The sequence below is a fragment of the Solanum tuberosum genome, unplaced genomic scaffold (genome assembly GCF_000226075.1).
Source record: "Solanum tuberosum cultivar DM 1-3 516 R44 unplaced genomic scaffold, SolTub_3.0 scf00212, whole genome shotgun sequence".
NCBI lineage: Eukaryota > Viridiplantae > Streptophyta > Magnoliopsida > Solanales > Solanaceae > Solanum > Solanum tuberosum.
The window spans coordinates 1,039,435-1,046,703 of record NW_006239138.1 but is presented as its reverse complement, the minus strand read 5'-3'; the positions used below and the strand labels follow the sequence as shown (position 1 = coordinate 1,046,703).

General features: G+C 37.2%; 1 long non-coding RNA gene across 1 annotated transcript; it reads left to right on the top strand.

The window, feature by feature from the left end:
- Positions 1 to 3,681: 3,681 nt before the first annotated feature.
- Positions 3,682 to 5,029, top strand: LOC107062239 (uncharacterized). Its single transcript, XR_001474516.1, has 2 exons — positions 3,682 to 3,899; positions 4,945 to 5,029. It is a non-coding gene; the product is annotated as an uncharacterized lncRNA (long non-coding RNA).
- The last annotated feature ends 2,240 nt before the right edge of the window (positions 5,030 to 7,269 follow it).

Here is a 7,269-nt window from a genome sequence, read left to right as displayed (position 1 = left end):
TTTTGAGTTTTAGAGTTCCATTGTAGACTTTAAAGCACTTTTGGAGGCACAAACTTGAAGATTTGCAAGTGGGTCTTTAAATTTAAATTTTGGAAAACATTGTAAAGGCTTGGAGAATATTACCCTGCTGTTGGATAATCTAGTTGGTAATTGTTTTTATCTTTTTATAATGTTTAGCTAAAACCTCTATTCTTCGGGTGTTATTATGGATTGAATTAGCTTATGGGTATTGATTATTACTAATTTAAATGCTATATTAAAGTTGGTTTAATCATTAGTTGTGTTTTAATCTATGAATTTTAGTTGCAAATACAGTTTTAACTTTGAGTTCTTAGCTTGCTTGAGAAAGAAGTTTTTGAACCAAAGCTTTTGATTAATGGTTTGTAGGTATTGGGTTGATGTGGGTTCAACTCAAAAGAGTGAATCTTAAACCAAATGCTACCCATCTTACTCGAGAGAGAGGATGTATTAAAGTTGTGGGTTGTTCTTATTTGTTACGCTTGTTGATGTTCGACAGAAATCACTTGAATCGAAGTAGTTGTTCGAGAGAAAGCTATTTTAATCATAGCCCAGCTTACCACTAATATTTATCTAGTTATTAGTAGTTTTAATTACCCATATAGTGAAATTTGCCTATAATTGATCACATCCCAAGAATTCCTCTCTATATTGCTCTTTCAGTTTTATGTGATTGCGTTGTAGCTGATAAATTTCAAACCAAAAGCCCCCCTCTGACATTTGTGCCACCCCCTTTAGCCTTGTTTACATGTCTTTTTCGATAATTTATATTGATATAGTTTATTAGACAACTTTTGTACTTCCTAATTGATTTTGAACACGTACCACTCCATGTGGGTTCGACCTCAATTCTTCATTGGGTTTTATACTGCTTAACGATCGTTTGCAATTGGATGAGGTGAGCTTGAAACGTTAATCAAAATGGCACCACTACCGGGTAGTGGTGTTTTTTAAAATTCTTTTATTGAAGTTGAATTGTGATCTCTTTAGTTGTAGTTGAATCGATTAATCCAATTTGGCGGTGTTGGTGCAATTCGTCTACCCCCTGTTGAGGGTAATGCAGTTTTCCATGTTATGTGCACAATGTTGCTGCTTCTCCAAATGAAAGGATTATATGGAGGGTTGGCACATGAAGACCCTCATGAGCATATTAGGTACTTCATGGACGTTTGTGGTCCGTTCTTATTCAAGAACATATCACAAGTATCAGTCTATCTCAGGTTGTTCCCATTCTCTTTAATGGGTAAGGCTACAAAACAGTTGACTGAGTTACCAAGGGATTCCATCACTTCATGGGATGAACTTACTACAACATTCTCTATGAGATTCTTCCCCCTATCAAAGATGATGACACTTAGAGACATCATCTAAGGTTTCAAACGCTTGGAGGCTGAGCTTATCCATGAGACGTGGCTGAGATTTAAGAAGTTGGAACTTCAATGCCCGACTCACGGACTTCCAAACAATGTACTACTACCATACTTTTTATAGGAGTCTTGCCTTGGTGAACAAAGGAGTTGCTGATCAACTTGTTCCCTGTGGTATAATGCAACAACCCTATAAAGTAGCATCACAACTCCTTGATGGCATGACCAAGATAAACAGAGCATGATATACTCGTGAGGACCAAGTGTCTCCTCTCACTTTTAGAATGACAAAAGAGCAGATGGAAAAGGATCAGGAGAGGACCAAAACATGGCCAAAATGATGACCTAGCTGGATATATTGGCAAAAAATGTGATGGGTAGTGGTGCAACGAGTATTAATGCTATTGGTGTTAGTGGAGTGAATCCCAAAGAAGCTCATTTTGAAGCACTTTACAACAAGGAAATGAACTTCCTAGCTAATCAAGGAGATGGATATCGGCAAAAACTATCCAAAGTCGGGTGGAAACCCAGTTGGAATATAAATGAGGGATGATAAGATCGTGACAGAGAATGGCGTGATCGTAATGCCACTTGGAAGGAAAAGGATGACAAGGACATGTATGTCCCACCCCATGAGCGTCAAAATCCCAAGGAGCCTGAAAATGTCTGTACCGAAGATATGCTCTCACATATTCTCAACAAAGTTGGAGGGTCGGACAAAGTGTTGAAAGAAATGAAGGAGAATGTCTGTACACTTAATTAGACGGTAACCTCCTATTCCATGTCAATCAAGCAGTTGGAGGCCCAAATGGATCAAATTTCATTTCATTTGAACCCAAGGCCAAAAAGAGGCCTGCCAAGTAATACCTTGGCGAACCCGAAGAATGATCCAAACAATGTACGATGTTAACTAAGGCTCTTCTTCAGAGGCAACCCAAGTTTTTAATGCTTAAGTTTTTTGATTTTGAATAATGGGTGTTGATTGTGCAGGTTAAAAAGTGAAAAGTATTGGAAAATGGGTCATTTGGCAAGCCAAAGTCCAGTCGGCGACACGCCGAACATGTTAGCGAGCCCCTATTTGGGCCGCCGTTGGCACCACCAAACTTGAAGGGGAACTCTATAAAACTCAGTGGGCCATATGCTCAATCGGTGACTCACCGAACAGGTCAGTGAGCCCGACTGTAAGAGCCTAGAAACTAGTAGGCTAAACTAGAGCTTGACGGAGGGTTAGAATCGTGTAAAACTCCCCATACTTAAAATGAAGGGTTTCTGGTTAGAATGTCAAGGTACAACCCCTCAAGGACCAACCAAGGGCCCTTGAGGAGGACCTTTGCGAAACTGCCCTAAACAATCGACCTACGGCTGGACCCACGCCCCGTAGGTGAGGGGTCATGGATAAAGGTCTCAAAAAATAGGCCCCAGTCACCACAACCACGGTTTAGCAGCACACCATGTGGGTCCATCCACGACCTGTGGACGTGGTTCCATGGGTGGTGGCCTGGAGGCAGTTTCAAGAATTAAGTTAGGGGCATTTTGGGGTTTTTTGATTTTAAGTGGAATTAGGTTGTGCTATTTTAATTTCATTTATACTAACTATATAATGACTTTAGACCCCTAAATTCGTTGATCCTTGTCATTATTTCAACTCACCAAAAAGAAAACCCAATTCCCCCTCAAATATTCTCTCTAGAAAGTGAAGAAGAAGAATAAGAGAATCAAGGTAGGTCAAGCCAAGTCTCTATTGTTTCAAGATTTGAGGACTTTGTATCCAAGGTATGATAGTTTATTCATCCATTGATTCTTCCATCTATGGAGCCCCCTAGAATTCCCCCAATTTGATGAAGAATTCCCCAATTCAAATTAGGGTTTCTTCAATATTGTGGGTTATGATGTATGTTGAACCAATTGAGTGGATATTGATTGTTTATGATAGAATTAGTAGTGAATCATGTTATTATGATAAGATTACATGTTTTCTATGCCTAACCCTAGTCTAATTGATGAAATTGAAGTAATGTGGGTTTGTGCCTTAAGAAGGGAACAGTACAAGAAAAAGCCTTATTTAAGACCAGAGTTTTGTGATGGATAAAAAATCTAGTCCCTAAATGTATATCTACAAGGACGATATATAGTTTTGGTCCCTAATTCTTGATTTTATAGCAAAGGGACTAAATGTGGTCCCTAAAATGATGAGAAACTGGTCCCTATACTTCAAACTAAACGGGACAGAGCATCACTTTACAAATTTGAATCTTAAAAAGAGTGAGATAAATAAAGAAAAAACTAAATCAAAGTAAACTTGACGGGTAAAAACTTACTTGATCTCTGAAAACCCTAATCAACACCATCTCTCAGATGAGCAATTTCAACAACGCTCTTCTGAGATTCTCCACAAACCTCTAGTTCCTCATGCCGCCATCTTCCCTTCTACTTTTGATCTTTTTCATAGAAATTTCATGGTCGAGTTTGGAGCTATGTACAGACACCATTGATCTCTTCAGATCTCTCTGTTTGGTTAGATCTTTTGTTTATATCCAGCTCCATTTTTCCTTTTTATTTTTTGTTTTTGCCTCATAGTTTTGTTACACAATGATCTTTCAGAGGAGTAAAATGATATTCCATATTAAAATTATTTTAGATTAAGTTTCCTCTGTTCAAATGGTATTGATTCCTGAATTAGGGTTATCTTTGCTGTTAAGATCTTGATTTTTCAAGTGAGAATTATTTTATGAGTTTGGGTTATCTTTGAGATTATGATATTGATATTGAAGTGGGTATACATGTTAAGTGAATCAGAGAGATTACACATTTTCAATTTACTCTACTCATTTTTTGATTTATGTTGTTATTGAAAGTTTGGTGCTCTGGCACTTACAGTGTGATTATATTTTCTCCACATGTTATAGAATTGTTATCTATAGAAATTGATAGATGATTTATTTGAGCTCTAAGAATTTGGTAAGGCGGGGTTCAACTTTATCAAGGATATTGTGGGAGCTTGCACAAAAAATTTGCATTGTCCACGTGGTAAATTTGTACACATAAGTACACTAATAGAGCTGTGTTTTATATGCATGAATATAGTTGATTAACTTGCTTCAATATGTATTTCACAAATTACTTTGGTCTTAAGCTAGAATGGCAGCCATGCTGAATCTGAAGAAATCACAGTTTAGTTGCACCTTACTTAAACAAAGATGTGTCAATATTCCTTGTATTCTTGATTATAATATAACTTTAGCTTATTCAATCTACAAATACTTGCTGAAAAATTTAATGGGATACTTTTTTGACAATTTTTTCGAGCAAATAGAAAGAGCTCCCATAGAAAATTGCAGAAATGTTTTGGTCTGTTAAGAATATGCAATAATTGCATCCATCTAGTTATCCCATTTGTGTTCCATTGGTTATTTGATTAGAACTCCTACATCATATACTTTTCATTTAACATTGATTATTTGTACATAGATTGCCTTTTTCTCTTTGCTGCAGTTGAATAGAATGTGTTCCGTTATTAATCCAGCAAAGTTATGTTTCTAAATATGTCATATATGTTTAGGTACCCGTTATGGTGCCAGTCTGTGAAAGCAGATTAAGAAAATGGAGGTTAGCCAGCATAGCAAGTACTTCTGCGAGTTTTGTGGAAAGTATGTTTATTTTTGTCTTTTGGATAAATTAGCAGGTATATGCAACAGAATTTCACCATCTCCTGAATGCCTTTCTGCTCTACTTGGTTTGTCTTATATACATGTGATCTGAAGATATACTTGTCACTATGAGCAGTATGCAGTGAAGAGGAAAGCAAGAAGTGCTTATACATTGAAGTAATAATTTATTCCCTTATCTATATATTTCTCTTCAATTTTTCGTGTGAGTATCTTATTCATCTTTTTCTTCAATAGCACTGCAAGTGTTGTGACAGTTAGGAGCACAATCCGAAGACTGAGGGAGTAAACTGAGAGTTAGAGAAGTCATCAATCAACCTTTTTGTTTATCTACTTATGATGAGTCTGTGTAATTTTTAGATCAAATATGTTTTTCAATTATAAGACCATTTTGATGTTTGTGAACACACTCGATTTAGTCATTTAAATACTGTTGGGGAAATTGATCTTTTCTGAGAAAGTTAATATCATTTCCAACTCTTTTTGCAATGATCTTTTGAGTTTGCAGATTAGCTTCTATTTTGATTTGATAGTTTCTTTGTGTTCATTCAGGAGTATAAATATTTGGATGAATATGAGGAGGAAAGTGAAGAGCAAGAAGAGGATGAGTGTGGTAAAGAGGATTATGAGGAGGAAAAAACCAAACAACTTCCAAAAGAATTATTGGAGTACCTGCAGCTCAGATAAATGACTGAAAAAGATATCGGAAAACAGAGGAAGACAAGAAATCAAGAAGGCATTGCCAAGGGATAAGTGAGTGCTACTAATGTGTATCTGTTTTTTAAAATTCTTGTCCTTTGTTTTTAATCCAAGTAATTCATCATGTCAATAAAATCAATCTACTACAATGAATTTTCAATAATATCCAACACTTCACTTTATTCATAACTTAAAAAATACACTTGATCAATACGCTAATGTTGTCTTCTCGAGTTGCCAAAAGTAGGACGTCAAACTAGTTGGTCATATGAAGATTGCCAGAAGCAAAAGGTCATTACAAAACTAATGATATTAACGTGTACAAATTTAAGTCAACCAGACACTTAATTGACTTAAGGTTCTGAATATTTTCAAACAACTGGAGCATTGAAAATATAGCAAGAATGTGTAAGGATTATGTTTCTTTGAGAAGATAGCCCAGAAGGATGTCCAGCAATGCAACGACTTCTCTTATGTTCTTGCTGAAGCTTGTTATTTTACTGCATAATAGAAATTTTCTCCTCTGTCAGCTTTCAAATTAGTGCCTTTGTCCAACGAGTTGTCTTGCTGCGCATTATATGACCTTGAAATATTATTAAGCTCGAATATATTTACAGCTCTATTTTCGGATACTAAAGTCCTAGGAGAATAACCTTCCTCAGACCCCTCCCTTATAGGCAGTGGCACTTGAGGGGAACATAAATCACTTTCAACTTGCAGTCCTCCACACAATTCCCCGACTCCTTAATGAACATCTTGAGAGTAATGTCCTTTGCAGTAGTTCTAAGGCTTGCAACAACACTTTGAAGCAAGATTTTATCCTTGCATTGCATGACTGGTTGAGCCTCTTTCTGCGGTTGCATTCTAATTATGACATCGCTGAAAGAGTTAGGCATGACAATTCAAGTGTTGGGCTTCTGATATACCGTGAGTTTACGATATTTCTAATACATTTCACTTACAAGTTGTGTGTGTCTAGGGTTTTTTTTATATTGGTTTTTATGTGTTGTATCATGTTTTGCAGGAAAGGTGTTCAGGCGCGGAAGTTTAGAGATAGCTGAAGGAAATGCAGAAAAAGGCATTCACGGAGGTCATCTACGGACCGTAAGTCCATTCACGGTCCGTAGGTGATGACCGTAGATCAGCAGGAATGTGTTGAGGACAAATCAGGGAAATCTGACCAAGTGTGGAACCACGGTGACCATTGCCGGTTCGTATATTGATCTACGGACCGTACTGTTGATCCGTAGAGTGAGACTGCGAGGGTTCTAGTACCTGATTTTTGAAGATGCTAAGTATGGAGCGACGGAAGGGATTGACGGACCGTAGGTCGATCTACGGTCTGTGCTGGTGATCTGTCGTTTGCTTCAGAGAAGCTGATTGTTGGATGCTGAAATATTTTCTAAGTCCCGAGTGACGGAAGGGACTTACGGACCGTAGATCCATCGAAGGTCCGTAAGTCAGTCTCGTGGATCGAAGACGCGTACCTGAACAAAACTTTCCTTAATTTGTTTCCTTTT